The 24,117-nt window shown below is 44.7% G+C and overlaps 1 long non-coding RNA gene across 3 annotated transcripts in view; it reads right to left on the bottom strand.

Annotated features, from left to right (window-relative positions):
* The window catches only part of LOC105476840 (uncharacterized), a 167,900-nt gene that overhangs the window by 36,978 nt on the left and 106,805 nt on the right, over positions 1 to 24,117 (bottom strand). For 2 of the 3 annotated variants that reach the window (XR_011615692.1, XR_011615693.1), the window contains exon 7: positions 15,602 to 15,731. This is a non-coding gene — a long non-coding RNA (uncharacterized lncRNA). Of the gene's footprint in view, positions 1 to 13,267; positions 13,303 to 15,601; positions 15,732 to 24,117 lie in introns of all 3 variants that reach the window. The other variant, XR_011615691.1, reaches the window with a different exon arrangement.

Below are 24,117 nucleotides of genomic sequence, written 5' to 3'. Positions count from 1 at the left end.
GATCTGTCCACTTGCAATGCCCTTCTCTGTCCTTTCCATCTCCATTAATACATGCTTATCACCTTATTCAAGAGCCAAGGAAAATCTCACCACCTGCAGGAAGACTGCCCAGACTGACCCCCTTAACTATAATCAGTCTTTTTTTTTTTTTTTTTCCTTTTTTGAGACAGAGTCTCATTCTGTCATCCAGGCAGAATGCACTGGAGTGCACTGGTCCTATCTGGGCTCACTGCAACCTTTGCCTCCTGGGTTCAAGCGATTCTCCTGCCTCAGCCTCCTGAGTAGCTGAGATTACAGGTGTACGCCAGCACGCCTGGCTAATTCTTGTATTTTTAGTAGCGATGGGTTTTCACCATGTTAATCAGGCTGGTCTCAAACTCCTGGCCTCAAGTGATCTGCCTGCCTCCGCCTCCCAAAGTGCTGGTATTACAGGCGTGAGTCACCGCACCAGGCCTCTTAACTGTAATCATTCTTTTGCACCCTCTCCAAATGTGTGTGTCCTACACGTCCTAGGGGAGCCCACACAGCATTAATGACATCCTTCTTTTTTTTATTTTTTGTGTGTGTGTGTTTGTGTGTGTTTAGTAGAGACGGGGTTTCACCGTGTTAGCTGGGATGGTCTCGATCTCCTGCCCTTGTGATCCACCCGCCTTGGCCTCCCAAAAGTGCTGGGATTACAGGCGTGAGCCACCTAATGATCATTTTCATACAACTTTCCATATGTGTGGTTTGTGTTCCTAAACCAGTCTACGAGCTCCTTAAGGTGGGGACTGTTTGGGAGGAGAAAGGGTATGGTTTGTTTGGTTGCTGTTGTTCTTGGCCTTTTCTCTTGGATATCCTAAAGCACTGCTGCTTAAACTTTAACAAACACGTTAAATGCTTATTACTGTTATATGTTATATGCTTATTAATGTTAACTGTTACATGTTTATTAATGTTAAACACTTCTTATTAAAATTCAGAGTTGATTTAGTAGGAATGGGTTGGACCTGGATCCTGCATTTCCTTATCTTTCTTTCTTTGTTTCTTCTCTCTCTTTCTTTCTTCCTTTTCTTTCCTTCCTTCCTTCGTTTTCTTTCTTTCTTTCCTTTTTTTTTCTAAATGGAGTTTTGCTCTGCTGCCCAGGCTGGAGTGCAGTGGTGCAGTCACAGCTGCAACCACGAACTCCTGGGCTCACGCAACCCTTCCACATCAGCTTCTCAAAGGAGCTGAGACTACAGGCGTGTATCACCATGCCTGGCTAGATTCTGCATTGCCAACCTCAGTGTGGCTGTTGGTTGGAGGACCACACTTTTGAGTGGCAAGGCTTTGTAACTCCCAGAATAGTGCTTCAACATAAGCAAGCAAGACTTTCGGTAGTATTTTAGGAAAATTAAAATTCCCTTCTGAGGCCCAAGCCCTTCAAGCATATTCTACCTTGCAATAAGGCATTTCCTCTTTGATCACTAGACTGCCCCCTAAATTAACTGAAGCCTGAGGACATGCTTTTGTTATAGTGCAGTTGTTTGAATTCGCATTTAAATCTAGGAATACAAATAGTTTTACTAATGTAATTTGAGAAGATTGGTGAGTTATTTTGGGTATGCATGGCCTAGCCCTGCAATGCTAGGATTCTCTTGATAAATGCCACAATTACACCAGCTGATCCCATAAAAAGGGAAAACAGTCTAGCCTTCATAGAGTGCTGACAGCTGTAACACCCCCTTCTGGACCAGGGGCCTTAGCTTTTCCCCCAGGTGGGTTAGGTAGCTGGAAGCACACATAAAGCTTTTATTTTCCTGTGCCTGGTAAGCCTCTGTTTCCTGTGGAAAGTCCCACTTCATCAGAGGCAAAGAATTCCCTCTTAGTTTCACCTCTGAAGCTAGGAAAATTAGTCTTGAACCATACTAAATGACTTCAATAAATGTTTTTCTATTTTCTTTTTAAATAGAGATAGGGTCTCACTATGTTACCCAGGCTTGTCTCAAACCCCTGGGCTCAAGTGATCCTCCCACCTCAGCCTCCTGAAGTGTTGGAATTACAGGCATGATCCTAGCCAATAAATGCTTTTTAACTGGGAGGCACAGACCAGAAGGATAAGCTGGCACTAATGAAACCAGAAAGACACTTGGCTGGATTCCTAGCATGACATCAACAAGAGGAAAGTCAAGGCCAGGTGCCATGGCTCACACCTGTAATCCTAACACCTTGGAAGCTGAGCTGGGAAGATCGCTTGAGGCTAGGAGTTTGAGACCAGCCTGAGCAACATGGCAAGACTGCCCCCCATCTCTACAAAAATTTTTAAAAATAGCTGGGCCTGGCCGGGCGCGGTGGCTCAAGCCTGTAATCCCAGCACTTTGGGAGGCCGAGACGGGCGGATCACTAGGTCAGGAGATCGAGATCATCCTGGGTAACACAGTGAAACCCCGTCTCTACTAAAAAATACAAAAAACTAGCCGGGCGAGGTGGCGGGCGCCTGTAGTCCCAGCTACTCAGGAGGCTGAGACAGGAGAATGGCCCGAACCCGGGAGGCGGAGCTTGCAGTGAGCTGAGATCCGGCCACTGCACTCCAGCCTGGGCGACAGAGCGAGACTCCGTCTCAAAAAAAAAAAAAAAAAAAAAAAAAAAATAGCTGGGCCTGGTGGTGCACGCCTGTGGTCCCAGCTACTCAGGAGGCTGAGGTTCTTGGGCCTGGGAGTTGAGGGCTGTAGTGAGCTATGATTGCCTCACTGCACCCCAGCCTGGGTGACAGAGGAAAACCTTGTCTCACAAAAAAAAAAAAAAAAAAAAAAAAGGAGAGTCAGATCTCTCAGGACCTTGGTTTACTTATCTGTTAAATGAAGGTATTGGGCTGGAAGATTCCTAGCAGCCCCAACAGGTTAACTAACAGCCAACTTATCAGGAGAAAGGCCAAGAGACAAGAATTCCACCGCTGGCTACTTGACAGCACAATGTGACTGGAGTCTCTTGGCTGACTTGTATTATCCCATTGGTCTCAGCCCAAATGCTTGCCCGGATATGGTACTAAGTTCTCCCTTCCTAGAAAATTTGGTGCCTCACATCCGCCTGCCTGTTGCAGAAAGACCTGAAAAGACACGCCCTGTGCTGCCACCTAGTGGTTCCTCTTCTATCAAGGCAGGGTAGACTCTTCCTTTCTCTTCTCCATCCACCAGCTAACAGGAGAGACTAAAAATAATGCACTTCCAGGTGCCACCGCTTTAAGGGAATCAGGGACTATGACTAAGAACTACAAGGTCTTCTAAACTTTATAATTTCCTCTGTACTGTTATTTCCTGTCTGTTTCGCTGCAGCGATTAGCAGTAAAACTCTAAAAACAAAAATGACCAAGGTTGTTTTTAAGGTCAGCAAGGAAGCAGAGAACTGGAGAGAGGCAGTACCCCAGGGTTTGAGGTAAACAACACCAGGAGATGGAGTGGGTGGAAGGAGCTGAATAACGGAAAGGCAAGAGGGTGAAGTCCTCAGGCTTGTTTGAAAAAGGAAAGAGGGGGTGGGAGGATGAAGTTGCCTTTTAGCTGGAATGAAAGTCATCATCTTAATAGCATTGTCATTCTTTCCTGTTTTGTCTTTAGACGGACAAATCTGTTTTCAAGTCTGGAAAATGAAGCAAATATATGGTTTTCAGCTACTGTTGCAGTTCAGGGGCCTTTGTAGCAAATTATACTCCCCTAGATTAAGGATCCGAAATACAAATGTCTATAGAAAGGCCACACAGATATGGTACCTGGATGGAAGCAGCCAGAGGTAAGGCTGTTGGGAGTGGTGGGGACTGTGGTAAACAAGAGAGTACTCACTCCATCTAAGGAAGCAGAAGCAACCAGGCCCAGGTGATTATGGGCCTAACCAAACCGTGTACCCACATTGCTAGATCTTTCAAATTTTCAGGAGAAGCGGGAAACTTGGATTATTATGTGAAGTCACCTTATTTTTAAATGTTGGCAGCTAATGTTGCTTAAAAACAAACAACAGTACTCTGTGAGCAAAATAAAACATATCAATGAGACATATTTAGCTCAAAGGCCAACTCTTTGAAAACTTGAATACACAGGATTTTGCAATCTGGAATGCTAAAGCACTAACACGATTTTTTCAAGGCATGTGGTCTTCTTCTAAATAACAAATGACAAGGAAACGAGCAAATGCCAGGTAAATTGGGGAACTGTAAAATGCTTTGTGTTATGATTTGTTAAAATTGACTATCGTGCCTAGAAATGTATATAAAGAGCTAGTTTGTTAATTTTTTATGTCCAACTGGAAAGCTCCAATATATTCGTTCAATAAATCATGAAACATTTATTGAGCACCTAATATATGCAAAGTAAAGATAAATAGGCCGGGTGCCGTGGTTCACACCTGTAATCCCAGCAGTTTAGGAGGCCGAGGCGGGAGGGTTGTTTGAGCCCAGGAGTTCGAGAAGAGCCTGGGCAACACAGGAAGACTCCATCTCTTCATCTTCATCTTACAAAAAATTTAAAAAATTAGCTGGATGTGGTGGGGCATGCCTGTAGTTCCAGCTACTTGGGAGGCTGAGGCAGGAAGACTACTTGAGCCCAGGAGATTAAAGCTTCAATGAGCCGTGATGGTGCCATTGCACTCTAGCCTGGATGACAGAGCAAGACCCTGTCTTAAAAATAAATAAATAAATAGGCCGGGTGCCGTGGTTCACACCTGTATTCCCAACACTTTGGGAGGCTAAGGCAGGTGAATCACCTGAGGTCAGGTGTTTGTGACCAGTCTGGCCAAAATGGTGAAACCCCGTCTCTACTAAAAATACAAAAGAAAAAATGAAAAAAGAAAAAAAATCAGCTAGGCATGGTGATAGGCACCTGTAATCCCAGCTACTTGGGAGGCTGAGGCAGGGAGAATTGCTTGAACCTGGGAGGCAGAGGTTGCAGTGAGCTGAGATCGTGCCACTGCCCTCCAGCCTGGGCAACAGAGTGAGACTCTGTCTTAAATAAATAAATAAATAAATAAATAAATAAATAATAAATAAATGAAAATTTAAAAAGATAAATAAAACTTTTTCTATAAAAAGTGTCAGATAGTATTTTACTTTCTTTGTTTTTTGAGACCGAGTCCCAGTCTGTGCCCCCGGCTGGAGTATAGTGGTACCATCTCAGCTCACTGCAACCTCCACCTTCCGGGTTCAAGCGATTCTCCTGCCTCAGCCTCCTGAATAGCTGGGATTACAGGTGCCCGCCACCACGCCAGGCTAATTTTTGTATTTTTAGTAGAGACGGGGTTTCACCATGTTGGCCAGGCTGGTCTTGAACTCCTGACCTCAGGTGATCCACCCACCTTGGCATCCCAAAGTGCTGAGATTACAGTTATGAGCTATGATGCCCAGCCCAGATAGTAAGTATTTTAGGCTTTGAGGTCCATTCAGTCTCCATCACAACTACTCAGATCTGCCTTTGTAGTCACAAAGCAGCCTTAGACAATACATAAACTAATGGATATGGCTGTGTTCTAATAAAACTTTATTTACAACAGGCAGCAGTCCAAATTTGGCCTGTAAGCCATAGTTTGCCAATCTCAGATGTAGAAGATGTAAGAGAGCTTGTAGCCTAATGCAACAGTTTTATTTTTAAAAATTTACGGCCGGGCGCGGTGGCTCAAGCCTGTAATCCCAGCACTTTGGGAGGCCGAGACAGGCGGATCACGAGGTCAGGAGATCGAGACCATCCTGGCGAACACGGTGAAACCCCGTCTCTACTAAAAAATACAAAAAAACTAGCGGGGCGAGGTGGCGGGCGCCTGTAGTCCCAGCTACTCGGGAGGCTGAGGCGGGAGAATGGCGTAAACCCGGGAGGCGGAGCTTGCAGTGAGCTGAGATCCGGCCACTACACTCCAGCCTGGGCGACAGAGCCAGACTCCATCTCAAAAAAAAAAAAAATTTACATGTTTATATTTTGCCTATTAAGACAAGGAATTAGAGTAATATCGCTATGGTTTTTAAGTTATATTTTGAGTGACAACACTGATTTTTTTTTTTTTTTTTTTTGAGACAGGGTCTCACCCTGTCCCCCCGGCTGGAGTGCAGCATTATGGCTCACTGCAGCCTCAACCTCCTGGACTCAAGCGATCCTCCCCTCAGGCTTCCAAGTAGCTGGGACTACAGGCATGCATCACCACGACAGGCTAATTTTGTATTGTTTGTAGAGACAGGGTTTCGCCATGTTGCCCAGGCTGGTCTCAAACTTCTGGGCTCAACTGATCCTCCTGCCCTGGCCTCCCATAGTGGTGGGTGAGTCACCATGGCTGGCCAAGAACATATTTCTGACTGAAATAGTTACTTCAGTGGAGTGGTTCAATTCCTCTGTGTTTTGATTGGACTTGAAACTGTTGTGTGGCTCGCACCTGTAGTCCCAGCTACTTAGGAGGCTCAGGTGGGAGGATTGCTTGAGTCTGGGAGGCAGAGGTTGCAGTGAGCCAAGATTGCGCCACTGCACTCCAGCCTGGGTGACAGAGCAAGACCCTGTCTCAAAAAAAAAAAAAAAAAAAAGAGGCCAGGCACAGTGGCTCATGCCTGTATTCCCAGCACTTTAGGAGACCGAGGTGGGCAGATCAACAGAGGTCAGGAGTTCCAGACCAGCCTAGTCAACATGGTGAAACCCCTGTCTCTGCTAAAAACACAACAAAATAAAATAAAATAAATTTTAAAATAGCTGGGCATGGTGGCATGCGCCTATAGTCCCAGCTACTCGGGAGGCTGAGGCAGGAGAATTGCTTGAACCTGAGATGAGGTCACAGTGAGCTGAGATTGAGCCACTGCACTCCAGTCTGGGTGACAGAGAGTCTGTCTCAAAAAACAAACAAACAAACAAAAAAACAGAAAAGAAACTGTAGTGAAGAGGCAACATGAAGCTGAGTACACTTGATTGTCCAGAGTCCTAGAACTTCCAACTTGGAGCTTTCAAAAATGTGTTCTAAAGAGAGCAAATGAAGCAGTATATCATTTTATTTTATTTATTTTATTGTTTATTTATTTATTTTTTGAAGACAGAGTCTTGCTCTGTCACCCAGGCTGGAGCACAATGGTGGGATCTTGGCTCACTGCAACCTCCACCTCCTTGGTTCAAGCGATCCTCCTGCCTCAGCCTCCCAAGTAGCTGGGACTACAGGTGCCCGCCACCATGACCGGCTAATTTTTGTATTTTTGGTAGAGGCAGGATTTCACCATGTTGGCCAGGCTGGTCTCAAACTCGTGACCTCAGGTGATCCACCAGCCTCAACTTCTCAAAGTGCTGGGATTACAGGCATGAGCCACTCTGCCTGACTGGCAGTATATAATTTCAATCTTTACATTCCCAATGAAGTAGTAGTACATAGAACATGTTCCAGTGATTTTGCTTTATGAGTAGCAGACACACGGACTATGACCATGTTAACTTCTTTATATCTCTTTTTCCTGAAACGTCAATTAAGGATACCTTGCTATTTACATGACTGTGGAAGATACTGTCTTACTGGGTATCAAAAAGCTATTTGTAGTCTCCCTTTTCTCTCTCTTTTTTTTTTTTTGAGATGAAGTCTTGCTCTGTCGTCCAGGCTGGAATGCAGTAGCACGATCTTGACTCACTGCAACCTCTGCCTCATGGGTTCAAGTGATCCTCCTGCTTCAGCCTCCCGAGTAGCTGGGATTACAGGCGCCCACCACCACACTCAGCTAATTTTTGTATTTTTAGTAGAGATGGGGTTTTGCCATCTTGGCCAGGCTGGTCTCGAACTCCTGACCTCGTGATTCACCCACCTTGGCCTCCCAAAATGCTGGGATTACAGGCGTGAGTCACCGTGCCTGGCTGTAGCCCCTTTCTCCTTTGTTTTCTTCTACTAGAGACTCCTTTGCAAGTAAGGGGGCATGTGCTCCAATTCTAGCCAAAAGCTATAAACAGAAGTATCTGCTTAGAGCTTCTGAAAAAGTTTCTTAATAGGGATGATTCCATTTGGCCTCATGACCCTTCCCTCTTCTTCCTGACCTAGAACACAGATGCAATAGCTTAGAGGTTCAGCAGCCATTTTGTGACCACAAGGACAAAAACAACAAACTAAGGATGGTGGAGTGGAGAGAAAGAGGAAGCTTTAATGATATCATTGAGCAGCTCCACTAGCCCTGAGTAGAATACCTTTGGGTTTCTTATTACATGAGAAGAAATATAGTCTCCATGGAGTAAAACCATTGTTATCTGGTTTTCTACTACCTGCAGCCTAACCCAAGCCTTTCTATTTGGGGCTCTATAGAGTTTTCTCCTATTTTCACAGTCCATCAACATTGCTCAGGAAATGAAAATGCAACAGCGATCTGACACGCAATGCAGTTGTATTAACTCCCCAACTCTTCCTGGGCCACTTTAAAAAGTTGAGGTTAAAGTTATTTAAAATCTTGTTACAAACTCAAATAACATATAAAGATCAAAATCCATTGAGTTTCTTAGGAAGAAGTCTTATTACAACACATCAACATAGAGTTCAAAGAAAATGTTCTATAATACATCTTCTAAGAAAATCAAAGGGATTGTCAACAGATTTTTTTGAACTTGTTTCAGGTAGCAAACATTTTATGCCAACAAACTATCCAAAATGTTTTTTAAAATATATAAATAGGGCCGAGCATGGTGACTCACAGTAATCCCAGCACTTTCGGAGGTCAAGGCCGGAGGATTGCCTGAGCCCAGGAGTTCAAGACCAGCCTGGGCAATGTGGTGAAACCTTATCTCTACAAAAAATACAAAATTAGCCTGAGATGGTGGCATGTGCCTGTAGTCCCTGCTACTTGGGAGGCTGAGGTGGGAGGATTGCTTGAGCCCAGGGGGTGGAGGCTGCAGTGAGCCAAGATGGTGCCACTGTACTCCAGCCTGGGGGACAGAGCGAGACCCTGTCTCAAAAAAATATATAAATGAAAATAAATTACAAATATATATGACTATAGTCTACATTTTAGAGTTTTTAAATTTCTTTTTGAGATAGAGTCTTGCTCTGTTGCCCAGGCTGGAGTGCAGTGGCATGATCTTGGCTCACTGCAACCTCCACCTCCCGAATTCAAGTGATTCTCCTTCCTCAGCCTCTTGAATAGCTGAGGTTACAGGTGCCCACCACCATACCAGGGTAATTTTTGTATTTTTAGTAGAGATGGGGTTTCACCATGTTGCCCACACTGGTCTTGAACTCCTGACCTCATGTGATCCGCCTGCCTCAGCCTCCCGAAGTGCTGAGATTACAGGTGTGAGACACTGCACCCAGCTACATTTTAGAGTTTTATGTCCTCCAAACTCATCATGTTTTGTGACATATACATTAGATGATTATAAAGATCTTTCAAACATCAGAGTTCCCACTTGCCAAAGTTAGGACAATTTGATGTATTTTGTACATCAAAAAATAATGGATTATAACCTGTTAAATGAAATTAAAAAAAAAAAAAGCTCTATGAATTCACAGTGATTCAGAAGCATGCCAGCTAATAAATATAGTCAAATGATAGAATTTGAGTTTGTAACTGCCAATGTAATAATTGATTCAGTCTGGTTATTATCAATGATAAAATAATTGAGTGAAAGGATGTTGGGGAATATGATAATTACATGGTTCCAAAGTTGTACCTCACAGATCAATTAATAAATTCAGGCTGGGCGCGGTGGCTCACGCCTGTAATCCCAGCACTTTGGGAGGCTGAGGTGGGCGGATCACCTGAGGGAGTTCGAGACCAGCCTTGCTAACATGGTGAAACCCCATCTCTACTAAAAATACAAACATTAACCAGCTGTGGTGGCGCATGCCTGTAATCCCAGCTACTTGGGAGTCTGAGGCAGGAGAATTGCTTGAACCCAGGAGGTGGATGTTGCAGTGAGCCGAGATCGTGCCACTGCACTCCAGCACTCCAGCCTGGGCAATAGAGCGAGACTCCACCTCAAAATAAAAAATTAATAAATTCAAAGGGAAAAATGTATCTTTACCACGGACAGATCTGGTGAATACCCTCTTAACCAAGCAATCACACTTGGCTTCACTAATAGTAAAGCAATGGATGGCCTCCTGTTATAATGCACTAAGAGACACACAACACCTCTATGTAGAATTCTGCTGGGATTGTTTAACCTGCAAATAAACATAAGGGAACAATTAAGGAAATTCAGAATCTGGAAAAATCTGCAAGCTAACTGGCCTGGATTCTCAAAAACTTCAATGTCATGGAAAACACCAACAGGTGGGGATTTTTTGAGACTAAGAGAGACCAAGGAGATAACCAGATACTATATGTAAACCTCGAGTAGATCCTGGATGGGAGGAGGAAAGCCTGCTAGACATTTTTAAGATCACTGGAGATAGTATATTAAATTATCTTCTTGAATTGATGTTAAATCTCTTAGTCTGATTGTAGTGAGTGCTATTGTGGTTATTTACTAGAATGACCTTTTCCTAGGAGATCCATAATGAGATATTTAGGGGTGAGGTGTCATGACAGCTGCATCCTACCTTTAAAAAACTGTGCTGGCCAGGCACGGTGGCTCATGCCTGTCATCCCAGCACTTTGGGAGGCCAAGGCGGGTGGATCACGAGGTCAGGCGTTCGAGACCAGCCTGGCCAACGTAGTGAAACCCTGTCAGGTTGCAGTGAGCCAAGATCGTGCCACTGTACTCCAGCCCAGGTGACAGAGCGAGACTCCATCTCAAAAAACAAAAAAAGTGTGCTGTGTGTGTGTACATGTGTGTAGCAGAAAATGTAGTGAAATGTTAATGATTGGTAAATATATGTAAAAGGTTTAGGATGTTTATTGAACTATTATTCCAGCTTGTTTGGAAGCGTAAAACTTTCCAAAAAGAGAAACTTCATATTATGCCTTGGAATTTTATTGTAACTGTTATTCTTCTGGGAGATATTAAGACGTACTAGCTAGACATTCTGACACAAGCTCTAAGTGTCACATAAGCATTATTCAGTAAAGATTATTTGAGTGTGGCCTACTACAAGCCACACTCAAATTTTTAGGCAATTAGGATACTTGAATGAACAAAACAGAGATCTCTGGTCCTGTGAGGCCTATATCCTGGTGGGGAGAGACAGACAGATACAATAAACATAATAAGTAAATAAATTGTGGGAAAAAAAAGTCGAGTAGGAGTTAGGGGACAATTTGGGAAATACTAAAGTGGAGACTTAGGTAAATAAATGAAAGAAGCTCAGAGATTGATTTGGGGGATATTGAGATAATGTCCAAATTTTCTCTTATTTTAGGATACGCTGGTTTGGTTTCACCTGAAGAGTACTGCACCTTTTAATCACACAAAGCCATTTCAAGTATTCCTAGTTAGTGTTCACAATTGGTGTGCATTTCAGGCACGCCAATTCTGAATCCTCACTAGGAATACACTGGTTCTCTTTTATCTTTTACTGAATCCCAACTAGGGTGACCAGGTCTCCTGGTTTGCCCAGGACTAAGGGGTTTCCCATGATATGGGACTTTCAGTGTTAAAATTGGGATAGTCCTGGGTGAACTGGGATGGGTTGGTCACCTTAATACTGCCACTTGCCACTTGTGTGACTTTGAGTAAATCATTTAGCTTCCAAGAGTCCTGATTGCCTCATCTATAAAAAGGACATTATACATACACACATATATATATGCTTCAACATGGATGAATCTTGGAAATATTATGCTAAGTGAAAGAAGCTAGACACAAAAGGTCACATATTCTTTTTTTAAAAAAATTATTATTATTTTTTTTTGAGACGGAGTCTTACTCTGTCACCCAGGCTGGAATACAATGGCATGATCTCGGCTCACTGCAACCTCTGCCTCCTGGGTTCAAGCGATTCTCCTGCCTCAGCCTCCTGAGTAGCTGGGACTACAGGCACGTGCCACCACACCCTGCTAATTTTTGTATTTTTAGTAGAGATGGGGTTTTGCCATATTGGCCAGGCTGATCTCAAACTCCTGACCTCAGGTGATCCACTAGCCTCGGCCTCCCAAAGTGCTGGTATTACAGGCGTGAGCCACCACGCCTGGCCAAAAGGTCACATATTTTATGACTCCATTTCTCTGAAATGTCTGGAATAGGCAAATCTGTTGGGAACAAGCCCCCCAAATCTGGCCACAAACTGTCCCCAAAACTGGCCATAAACAAAATCTCTGCAGCACTGTGACATGTTCATGATGGCCGTAACGCCCATGCTGGAAGGTTGTGGGTTTACCAGAATGAGGTCGAGGAACACCTGGCCTGCCCAGGGTGGAAAACTGCTTAAAGGCATTCTTAAGCCACAAACAATAGCATGAGCCATCTGTGCCTTAAGGACATGCTCCTGCTGCAGTTAACTAGCCCAACCTATTCCTTTAATTCGGCCCATCCCTTCGTTTCCCATAAGGGATACTTTTAGTTAATCGAATATTTATAGAAGCAATGCTAATGACTGGCTTGCTGTTAATAAATACGTGGGTAAATCTCCGTTTGGGGCTCTCAGCTCTGAAGGCTGTGAGACCCCTGATTTCCCACTTCACACCTCCGTATTGTGTGTGTGTCTTTAATTCCTCTAGCGCCGCTGGGTTAGGGTTTCCCCGACTGTGCTGGTGTTGGCGCAAATCCATAAAGACAGAAAATAGATGAGTGATTGCCAGGTCATGCGGGAAGTGGGGAATGGGAATTGACTGCCTCAGGGGTATGGGGAATTTTTTTTTTTTTTGCAGGGGTGGGTGAGGAAAATGATCTAGAATTAGATAATAATGGTTGCACAACGTGGTAAATATATTAAAAACCACTGAATTGTACATTTCAAGAGGGTGTATTTCATGGTAAATGAATTCTATCTCAATGAAGTTCTTATTTAAAAAAATACAATAACATGGAGTGACCATACGGTATGGTTTGGATGTTTTGTCCTCTCTAAATCTCACGTTGAAATGTGACCTCCAATGTTGGGAGGTGATTGGAAGGCCCTCCTTAACTGGAGGTGTTTGGATCATGGGGTCAGATCCTTCATGAATGGCCTGGTGCTGTTTTCACAGTAATGAGCGAGTTCTCACTCTATGAGTTCACTCAAGATCTGGTTGTTTGGGGGAGCATGGCACTTCTCCAGCCCTTGCTTCTTCTTTCACTGCATGACGTGCCTGCTCCTCCTTCACCCCTGCCATGATCATAAGCTCCCTGAGGCCCTCGCCAGCTTCGGCACCATGCTTCCTGTACAGCATGCAGGACGATGAGCCAAAATAAACCCTTTTTCTTTATAAATTACCCAGCCACAGTTATTTCTTTATAGCAATACAAATGGACTAACATACCATGTAATTCAGCACTTCCACTCCTGGATATATACCTGAAAAAGAAATAAAAACTTGCCCACACAAAAACTTGATGTGGATGTTCATAGCAGCATTATTATTATTATTTATTTGAGACAATGTCTTGCTCTGTCATCCAGGCCGGAGTGCAGTGGTGCAATTGTGGCTTACTGCAGTCTTGACTGACCTCCTGGGTTCAAACAATCCTCCCACCTCAGCCTCCCAAGTAGCTGAGAATACAGGCCCGCATCATTGAGTCCAACTAATTTTCTTTTTTTGGAGACAGAGTCTCACTCTGTCACCCAGGCTGGAGTGCAGTGGCATGATCTCGGCTCACTGCAACCTCCGCCTCCCAGGTTCGAGCGATTCTCCTGCCTCAGCCTCCCAAGTAGCTGGGACTACAGGTGTGCACCAGCACACCAGGCTCATATTTGTATTTTTAGGAGAGATGGGGTTTCATCATGTTGGTGAGGCTGGTCTCAACCCCCTGACCTCAGGTGATCCACCCGCCTTGGCCTCCCAAAGTGCTGGGATTACAGGTGCCAGCCACCGTGCCCGGCCCCAAGCCTGACTAATTTTTTATTTTTTATAGAGATGGAGTCTCATTATATTGCCTTGGCTGGTCTCAAACTCTTGGACTCAAGCAGTCCTCCTGTTTCAGCCTCCCAAAGTGCTGGGATTACAGGCATGAGCCATTGTGCCTGGCTGTGGCATTATTTTTAATAGTCAAAAAGTGGAAACAACCCAAATGTTCATCAGCTGGTGAATGGATACATAAAATGCAGTATATCCATGCAGTGGAATATTATTTGGTAACAAAAAGAAATAGAATACTGATGCTACAACATGGATGAACCTTGAAAATATTATGCTAAATGAAAGAAGACAGTCACAAAAGAATATTGTGTCATTCCACTTATATGAAATGTCCAGAACAGGCAAATCCATGGAGACAAAGTAGATGAGTGGTTTCCAGGGAGTGGGAGAAATGAAGGAAAATGGGTGTGACTGCTAATGGGTATGGGGTTGCTTTTGGGAGTGATAAAATGCTCTAAAATGTATTGTGGTATTGGTTGCACACACTGCGCCTGGCAATGACGACAGAAACTTTCTAATTCATCCAGGGATAGCCCGGTGTGGTGATGCATGCCTATAGTCCCAGCTACATGGGAGGCTGAGGTGGGAGGATCGCTTGAGCCCAGAAGTTAGAGACTGCAGTGAACTATGATCATGTCACTGCATGCCAGCCTGGGTGACAGACTGAGACCCAGTCCCTAAAAATAATAGTAATAATAGGCTGGGTGTGGTGGCTCACACCTGTAATCCCAGCACTTTGGGAGGCCGAGGTGGGTGGATCATGAGGTCAGGAGATTGAGACCATCCTGGCTAACACGGTGAAACTCCGTCTCTACTAAAAATACAAAAAATTAGCCAGGTGTGGTGGCAGGTGCCTGTAGTTCCAGCTACTCGGGAGGCTGAGGCAGGAGAATGGCATGAACCCGGGAGGCGGAGCTTGCAGTGAGCCGAGATTGCGCCACTGCACTCCAGCCTGGGTGACAGAACGAGACTCTGTTTCCAAATAAATAAATAAATTAATTAAATAATAGTAATAATAAAAATCAAAAATAGGCCAGGCACTGTGGCTCATGTCTGTAATACCAGCATTTTGAGAGGCCAAGGAGGGAGGACTGTTTGAGGCCATGAGTTTGAGACCAATCTGGGCAGCATAGCAAAACCCCATCTCTACAAAAAAAAAAAAAAATATATATATATACACACACACACACACACACACACACACATTTCACACAGGGCCAACTTTCCGATCATGTAAGCTGTGCAGTCTCACAAGACCCTATGAGCAGAAGAACCCCACACTTGGTTCAATGCCCTGCTGTCACTGTCTTGAAATTTTTAATACTACGGTGTCTGAATAAAATCTAGGTGCCCCTCATTTTCATTCTGCACTGGGCCCTGCAAAAAATGGTGTAGGTGTCCTGAATGCACCTTTGTACCCCCATCACTTAGCATAGTACTCATGCATGGTGGGTGCTCGATAAATATGAATTGCTTTTTCCAGTCCCAGTACCCTGAGAACAGCCCAATGACCTTCCACACAGATTTACCTAGAGCTTCATACCTGCCAGGGACTGCGTTAGCAGCTGGGATATAGGGGGAGCCAAAGCAGGCAGCTGAGACTCTCTTTCCTCATCACTGCAGGGGAAGCATTGAGGAGGACGCTGTTCAGGAAGCCAGACATGCCTACCTAACTACTATCTCCAGCAGCAATTACAGCATCTGACTCATTTGTACTTTTAGAGAAAAACGCATCACCTTGGAATCCCGATCTTGTGAGTTCTTCTTTGTTACAGGAAACAGAAGGCTCTGATGAATTAGGATGGGACTTTAGTTCTTTTCCATGGTGTGAATTTTTCAATGTGCTTGTGAACGATCACATTGTCATCTATAATTAAAGAGATCTGTCAGCATCTTTTAATTCAATTTAGTTTCTTTTCTGGTTTTTTTTTTGTTGTTGTTTTTGTTTTTTTGAGACGAAGTCTCGCTCTTGTCCCCCAGGCTGGAGTGCGATGGTGCAATCTCAGTTCACTGCAACCTCTGCCTCCCGGGTTCAAGCGATTCTCCTGCCTCAGCTTCCCGAGTAGCTGGGATTACAGGCATGTGCCACCGTGCCCGGCTAATTTTTGTATTTTTAGTAGAGACGGGGTTTCACCATGTTGGCCAGGCTGGTCTAGAACTCCTGACCTCAGGTGATCCACCCTCCTCGGCCTCCCAAAATGTTGGGATTACAGGCGTGAGCCATCACGCCTGGCCAGTTTCCTTTTTTTCATACTATTTAAGCTACCAAAAAGTTGTTTATTTTTTTGAGACAGGGTCTTGCTCAGTTGCCTAAGCTTCAATTCAGTTTCTATGTAGAAAACACTTTGTTAGGTACAAAGACAGTAGCTGGGATTTTATTTTTCTTTTTTTTTAGACTGGGTATCGCTCTGTCACCAAGTCTGGAGTGTAGTGACGCAATCGGTGGCTCACTGCAGCCTCAACCTCCTGGGCTTAAGCTATCCTCCCACTTCAGCCTCCATAGTAGCTAGGGCTACAGGCACACACCACCACGCCTAGCTAATGTTTTATTTTTGTAGAGACAGGGTCTTGCTATGTTGCCCAGGTTGGTCTTGAACTTCTGGCCTCAAGTGATCCTCCTGCCTTGGCCTCCCAAAGTGCTGGGATTATAGGTGTGAGCTACTGTGCCCAGCCTGTGCTGGATATTTCTTTTTTTATTCTTTTCTTTTCTTTTATTTTCTTTTGAGACAGAGTCTTCCTCTGTTGCCCAGGCTGGACTGCAGTGGCACAATTTTGGCTCACGGCAACCTCTGCCTCTGGGTTCAAATGATTCTCATACCTCAGCCTCCCAAGGAGCTGGGACTACAGACGCACACCACCACGCCTGGCTAATTTTTGTATTTTAGTAGAGACGGGGTTTCACCATGTTGGCTAGGTTGGTCTCGAACACCTAACCTCAAGTGATCCACCCAGCTCAGCCTCCCAAAGTGCTGGAATTACAGGTATGAGCCACCACACCCAGCATCAATGACTGGATATTTCTAAGCTGGATCACATGAGCTGTTTTGACAGAGATTATGGTGAGTTACAACTTCATGAGGAGTTAGCAGAGAGAGCAATAAAATTCCTAATAGACCTGGCTTCCGCTTGCTACATTTTTTTTTCTTTTCTTTTCTTTTTTTTTTTTTGGAGATGGAGTCTTGCTTTATCGCCCAGGCTGGAGTGCAGTGTTGTGATCTCAGCTCACTGCAAACTCCGCCTCCTGGGTTCACGCCATTCTCCTGCCTCAGCATCCCAAGTAGTTGGGACTACAGGCACCCACGACCTCGCCCGGCTAATTTTTTGGTATTTTTTTAGTAGAGACGGGGTTTCATTGTGTTAACCAGGATGGTCTTGATCTCCTGACCTCGTGATCTGCCCGTCTCGGCCTCCCAAAGTGCTGGGATTACAGGCGTGAAGCACCGCGCCTGGCCTTTTTTTCTTTTTCTTTTTTTTCTTTTTTTTTTAAGAGACAGGTTGTCACTATGTTGCCTAAGATGTACTCAAATTCCTGGGTTCAAGAGATCATCCTCCTCAGCCTCCAGAGTAGCTGTGACTACAGGCACGAGCCACCACTCCCTGCTAAATGTGCTTTTCTAGCGGCAAGACCCAGGGGACAATTCCTTAATCTCTCTAAAGTTTAGTTGTTTATCAGTTAACACAACCCTGGTGTCACAAGGGCTATTGTAAAGATTACATGAGATAAGGCACGTATCACTCTTAGCACAGTGTCTGGCTCTTAGTGAGAATGTCACAACAGAAACAGAACCTAGACCAGGCATGGTGGCTCACGCCTGTAATCCCACCACTTTGGGAGATCGAGGTGGGCGGATCACCTGAGGTCAGGAGTTCGAGACCAGCCTGGCCAACGTGGTGAAACCCCATCTCTACTAAAAATACAAAAATTAGCTAGGCGTGGTGGCAGTCGCCTGTAATCCCAGCTACTCGGGAGGCTGAGGCAGGAGAATTGCTTGAACTTGGGAGGCGGAGGTTGCACTGAGCCAAGATTGTGCCATTGCACTCTAGCCTGGGTGACAAGAGTGAAACTCCGTCTCAAAAAAAAAAAAAAAAAAAAAAAAAAAAGAAAAGAAACAGAATCTAAAACATTTGGTAAAACTGGGCTGTTTTGCATCATCATGACTCAATAGTACTGTTCCTGGCACACAGCTGCATATCGTAAAATAGCTCTGCCTGCAAATTCAATTTTTCCAGCTAGAGGCGAAGGCAAACAATTCCAGCCAACATCACCTAACACTGTGAATACAGTGAGGTCCCTTTCTTCTCTCTCAGCCTTGGTGGTGACGCCTCTCCCTGCCCCCACTCTCCTAGGCGTGCAGTGAGCTTTGCTCTTTGGGGAGGCTAAGCAGGGGGATTGGGATGCCTGCAGCTGCTGGCAGGAGTGCTAGGGAGAGGGACTTTGACCTGTCCTGGAGTCTTTAGTTTCAGGGAGCCCACTCCTTTCTAACATGGTTTGCCCATTGAGCACTTAAGAACTTGTGCCCTGGAAATAGACAGGACTGGGTTTGAATTCCAGCTGCATGACGTACATTCTGAGTCATCTCTATTTAGTGACCTGTGTAATGAATATTTCCTACCTGTCTTGGTTCAGGCTGCTATGGAAACTACCATAGACTCGGTGGCTTAGAAGCAACAGTGTTATTTCTCATAGTTCTGGAGGCGAGAAGTCTGAGATCAGGGTACCAGCAGGGTCAGGCTCTGGGCAGGGCCCTCTTCTGGGTTGCAGCCTGCTGACCTCTGCTTGTGTCCTCATATGGCAGAAAGAGGGCTGGAGAGATCTCTGGGTCTCTTTGCTAAGGGCACTAATCTCATTCATGATGAGGTAATCTCACTACCCTCATCACCCAATCACCTCCAAAAGGCCCTCCTCCTAATACCATCACATTGGGGGTTTAGAGTTCGACATATGAATTTTGAGGAGACACAAACATTCAGTCTCTTAACACTTGCTGGATTAATGAGATAATGTACCTGTAGTACCCAGCACATACAAATAACTCAATAAATACTTCTTTTCCTCTTCCTCCTCATTATTATTTATTCTGTATATCTCTATCTGAGCAAATACTGGGTTTCTTCTCTTTAACTCCTGTTCCAGTAATCTATATAGACATTCTACTTTCCAGGGTTATTTTGCTTAGTATTTAATGATATTCCCATCCTATATCCATTTTCTTAAGTTCCCACTCTAGTACAAAAATGATGAAGTGAATCTCCTTTGTTAATAAATTTTAATGTCATTAAAAAATATATAGGCCAGTCTTGGTGGTTCATGCCTGTAATCCCAGCACTTTACGAGGCAGAGGCAGGTGAATTGCTTGAGGTCAGGAGTTTGAGACCAGCCTGAGCAACATGGTAAAACCCTGTCTCTACTAAAAATACAAAAATTAGCTGGGCATGGTGGCATGCACCTGTAATCCCAGCTACTCAGGAGGCTGAGATTGGTGGATCCCTTAAGCCCAGGGAGGTCCAGCCTGCAGTAAGCTGTGATCATGCCACTGCACTCCAGCCTGGGCAACAGAGTGAGACCCTGTCTCACACATACACACACATAAAAATAAATTAAAAAACACTTGTTCACCAGCAGATCTTCTCTATAGCTGGCTTCCAATTCTGAAGGGTATCTTTTAACACTAAGTAGGCCGTGCGCGGTGGCTCAAGCCTGTAATCCCAGCACTTTGGGAGGCCGAGGCGGGCGGATCACGAGGTCAGGAAATCGAGACCATCCTGGCTAACATGGTGAAACCCCGTCTCTACTAAAAAAATACAAAAAACTAGCTGGGCGAGGTGGCGGGCGCCTGTAGTCCCAGCTACTCGGGAGGCTGAGGCAGGAGAATGGCGTAAACCCGGGAGGCGGAGCTTGCAGTGAGCTGAGATCCAGCCACTGCACTCCAGCCCGGGTGACAGAGCGAGACTCCGTCTCAAAAAACAAAACAACAACAACAAAAAACAAACAAACAAAAAAAACACTAAGTAATGGTGAGGAGATTAAAATCACTGTCCCACTCACAAGAGAAACTGTTTTCCAAGATCATCCCAGTTTCATTTATCCAGGAAGTGGAAACTGTGTCGGCTGAGAATATCCTAGCACTATTTAGGGGTATCCTTGAGATCTTCTAGATGGTCAAGATTAACCCTAAAGGCAGCATCCACTGTTTTCAAGTCACTGTGCCCTATCAAACAAACACGGATCTTAACCTGAAGGAGTTTAAAATGTTACAGGGGAGATAAGATATGTATATAAAGAAACATAATATGGAAAGCAGTGAGTATTATAAGGCACATACAGAAAAAGTACAATTGAAGTTCAAGAAAAGATTGATTTTTGACTTGGAAAGTTGGGAAAGGCCTTGTGGAAAAGGTAGTCCTCACACTTGGGACTGGAGAGACTGGAGGAAAAAATTGGATGTGCAGAAATAAGTGTCAAAGGAAGGAAAAATTACTACTTGTATTAAAAAAAATTGATGGCAACAGTTTTCACATTATGAGGGATGCTACAGAATTCCTCCTGTTGTAGGAGAAATCATGGATGGGTCTTCTGGTTTTGAAAAGCAAGCCCTAGGGAAGAGAGGGAAAGTAGAAGTCTAGAGGAAGCTGAATTCCTCTGGAGAAGCCAATGAATCTGTCTTTCTTGAGACAGATGTTGTTGCAATGTAAAATGATATTTATGTCCTTTGGGCGGGCCTCAGAACAGAAGTTCAGGAGGCTTAGAACTGAAAGGAGGAAGGAGGCAATGAAATTCTATGAAAAAAGAGAAGTCAGCAAAGGGCAACCTGTTGTGGGTCAAGAAGAGCGGGCCAGCTACTAAATTCCCCATGGCAGGAGGAGCCAACGACTTCAGCAATGGCGGTACCTGTTAAACACTTCTGTTATCCAAAATAGGCCGGGCACAGTGGCTCACGCCTGTAATCCCAGCACTTTGGGGGGCCGAGGTGGGCGGATCACTTGAGGTCAGGAGTTTGAGACCAGCCTGGCCAACATGGTGAAACCTCGTCTCTACCACAAATACAAAAATTAGCTGGGCATGGTGGTGTGCACCTGTAATCCCAGCTACTTGGGAGGCTGAGGTAGGAGAATCGCTTGAACCCAGGAGACAGAGGTTGCAGTGAGCCGAGATTGTTCCACTGCCACTCTAGCCTGGGTGACAGAGCAAGACTCCATCTCAGAAAAAAAAAACCAAAAAACTGATCAGGTTTCTGTTCTTGTGGGCTTACATTCTAGTGAGGGAAACAGAAAGATAAACAGATGATAGATAGCAATAATTGCATTGTAAAGCTTTCACGTAGGTTGATATAATAGCACTGGTGGCTACTTAAGACCAGGATGGCCAGGAAAGGCCTCTCTGAAGAGGTGGCTCACACCTGTAATCCCAGAACTTTCACCATTTGAGGTCTGAATGGTAATCAGCAGCTAGGTAAGTAAAAATCTGGAGGAAAGAGCATTCTAGGGAAAGATCTCAATCAGTACAAAGGCCCCAAGGCTGGAAGAAGCTTGGCTTGCTCAAAGAACTCAATGGCCAGGTGGCTGCAGCACCCCGTGGGGGAGGCTGGGAACATGCACTGGAACACGAGGAGGTTGATTTTTACCCATGAAGCGAATGAAATGACATTTTGTAACATGTCAACCGAAAAGCAAGAAGCCACAGACTCCTGACTTGAATATGAAGGGTACCTTGTTTTGAAATTTTTACATTTATTTATTAGGAAACTGTAAAACTTTCAGATTAAAAATTAGTAGAATATAAGCACCATAAGACAGGGTGAAGGCTGGGCACAGTGGCTCACGCCTGTAATCCCAGCACTCTGGGAGGCCAAGGCAGGCGGATCACGAGGTCAGGAGTTTGAAACCAGCCTGGCCAACATGGTGAAACCCCGTCTCTACTAAAAATACAAAAATTAGCCAGGCGTGGTGGCATGTGCCTGTAATCCCAGCTACTCAAGAGGCTGAGACAGGAGGATCACTTGAGCCCATAAGTTTGATGTTGCAGTAAGCTACAAAAAAAAAAAAAAGATATTTTAAATTGTCATATGAAGAGACAAAGACTATGTAGCCAAAAAATGTAGCAAAAAGTATTCTAAGGCCGGGCGAGGTGGCTCAAGCCTGTAATCCCAGCACTTTGGGAGGCCGAGACGGGCGGATCACGAGGTCGGGAGATCGAGACCATCCTGGTTAACACGGTGAAACCCCGTCTCTACTAAAAAATACAAAAAACTAGCCGGGCGAGGTGGCGGGCGCCTGTAGTCCCAGCTACTCGGGAGGCTGAGGCAGGAGAATGGCGTAAACCCGGGAGGCGGAGCTTGCAGTGAGCTGAGATCCGGCCACTGCACTCCAGCCTGGGTGACAGCGGGAGACTCCGTCTCAAAAAAAAAAAAAAAAAAGTATTCTAGTTGTGTTAATAAGTTAATTCATAAAAAATATATTTTGGGCTGTGTGCAGTGGCTCACACCTGTAATCCCATCACTTTGGTCGGCTGAGGTGGGAGGATTGCTTGAGCCCAGGAGTTCAAGACCCCGTCTCATTTAAAAAAAATTATATACATATATATGTAGTAACAAATATATAATATAGTAATAAATATATAATTATAGTTATTTTCCTAAACTTGGTGTTTTTTTGCAAGTTTTTGAAAATGTGAAATTTACTGTGGTTTCTTCTTGGATTCTAAACAAATATTCATTTTCTTTCTTTTCTTCCCTTTTTTTTTTTTTTTTTTGAGACAGGGTCTAGCTCGTTGCCCAGGCTGGGATGCAGTGGCACAATCATAGTTCACTGTAGCCTGGGAGATCTGCAGCCTGGATCTCCCAAGTTCAAGGGATACCCCTGCCTCAGCCTCCCCAGTTGCTGGGACTACAGGGACATACCACTATAGTCAACTAATTTATTTGCTTTTTATTTGAGACGGGGTCTCCCTGCATTGCCCAGGCTGGTCTCGAACTCCTAGGCTTAAGCAATCTTCCCAACTCAGGCTTCCAAAGTGCTAGGATTACAGGCGTAAGCCACTGCGCCCAGCTAAATATTAATTTTGTTTTTTCTTTTTGTTTTTGAGACGGTGTCTCGCTCTGTCGCCCGGGCTGGAGTGCAGGGGTGCGATCTTGGCTCACTGCAAGTTCTGCCTCCCGGGTTCACGCCATTCTCCTGCCTCAGCCTCCCGAGCAGCTGGGACTACAGGTGCCCACCACCACGCCCGGCTATTTTTTTTTTTTGTATTTTTTCAGCAGAGACGGGGTTTCACCCTGTTAGCCAGGATGGCCTCAATCTCCTGACCTCGTGTCCACCCGCCTCGGCCTCCTAAAGTGCTGGGATTACAGGTGTGAGCCACTGCGCCCGGCCTAAGTATTCATTTTCAATTTAGTTTTTTACTTGTGTTTAGGCTGGGCGCAGTGGCTGACACCTGTAATCTCAGCACTTTGGGAGGCTGAAGTGGGCGGATCACCTGAGTTCAAGAGAGACCAGCCTGACCGAAATGGCGAAACCCTGTCTCTACTAAAAATATAAAAATTAGCTGGGTGTGGTGGTGTGCACCTGTAATCCCAGCTACTCGGGAGACTGAGGCAGGAGAATCGCTTGAGCCTAGGAGACAGAGGTTGCAGTGAGCTGAGATCGCACCACTGCACTCCAGCCTGGGCAACAGAGTTAGATTCTGTCTCAAAAAAAAAAAAAAAAAAAAAAAAAATTAAAATAAATAAAAATAAAAGTAGGAATATTTGTGATTTTATTTTTTTTTTCGTAAAGAGGCTCCTCCCTCCATAAATTGTGTAAGTTCCAGGACCCATAAAACCTAAATCTTTCCCTAGGTGCAAGAAGATATATGGTTTGCTGCTAAAGAAGGGATTTGGATTTTATTCTACGTATGATGGGAAGCTATTAAAAGGTTCTGATTAGACGAGTGACAAGCTGATTTATGACATTTTAAAAAGATGGCTCTGGCTGCCAGGTTACATACAATAACACAGCATAGTGGGGGAGATGAGGGGGAGGCTGTGTTCATGTTTTTGGTGACAAGGAGTTGGGGGTTCCCACAGCTGTGCAACAGCCAGAGTCTCTGGAGAAAAAGCCAGGACAGGTATTCATAGCAGGAGATAAACCCCAGAAGTAAGCATTGGGCACGGGTTAGCTATGATGGTCATGATGACCACTTACCATTCAGCTAACATATACTGAATGCTTACTTCTGGAGAAGGTGAAATAGCCCTGGGTGGGTTCAGAAATATTGAAGA

Source organism: Macaca nemestrina, chromosome 17, assembly GCF_043159975.1.
Source record: "Macaca nemestrina isolate mMacNem1 chromosome 17, mMacNem.hap1, whole genome shotgun sequence".
NCBI classification, from domain to species: Eukaryota; Metazoa; Chordata; class Mammalia; order Primates; family Cercopithecidae; genus Macaca; species Macaca nemestrina.
This window is presented reverse-complemented; position numbering and strand designations above follow the sequence as displayed.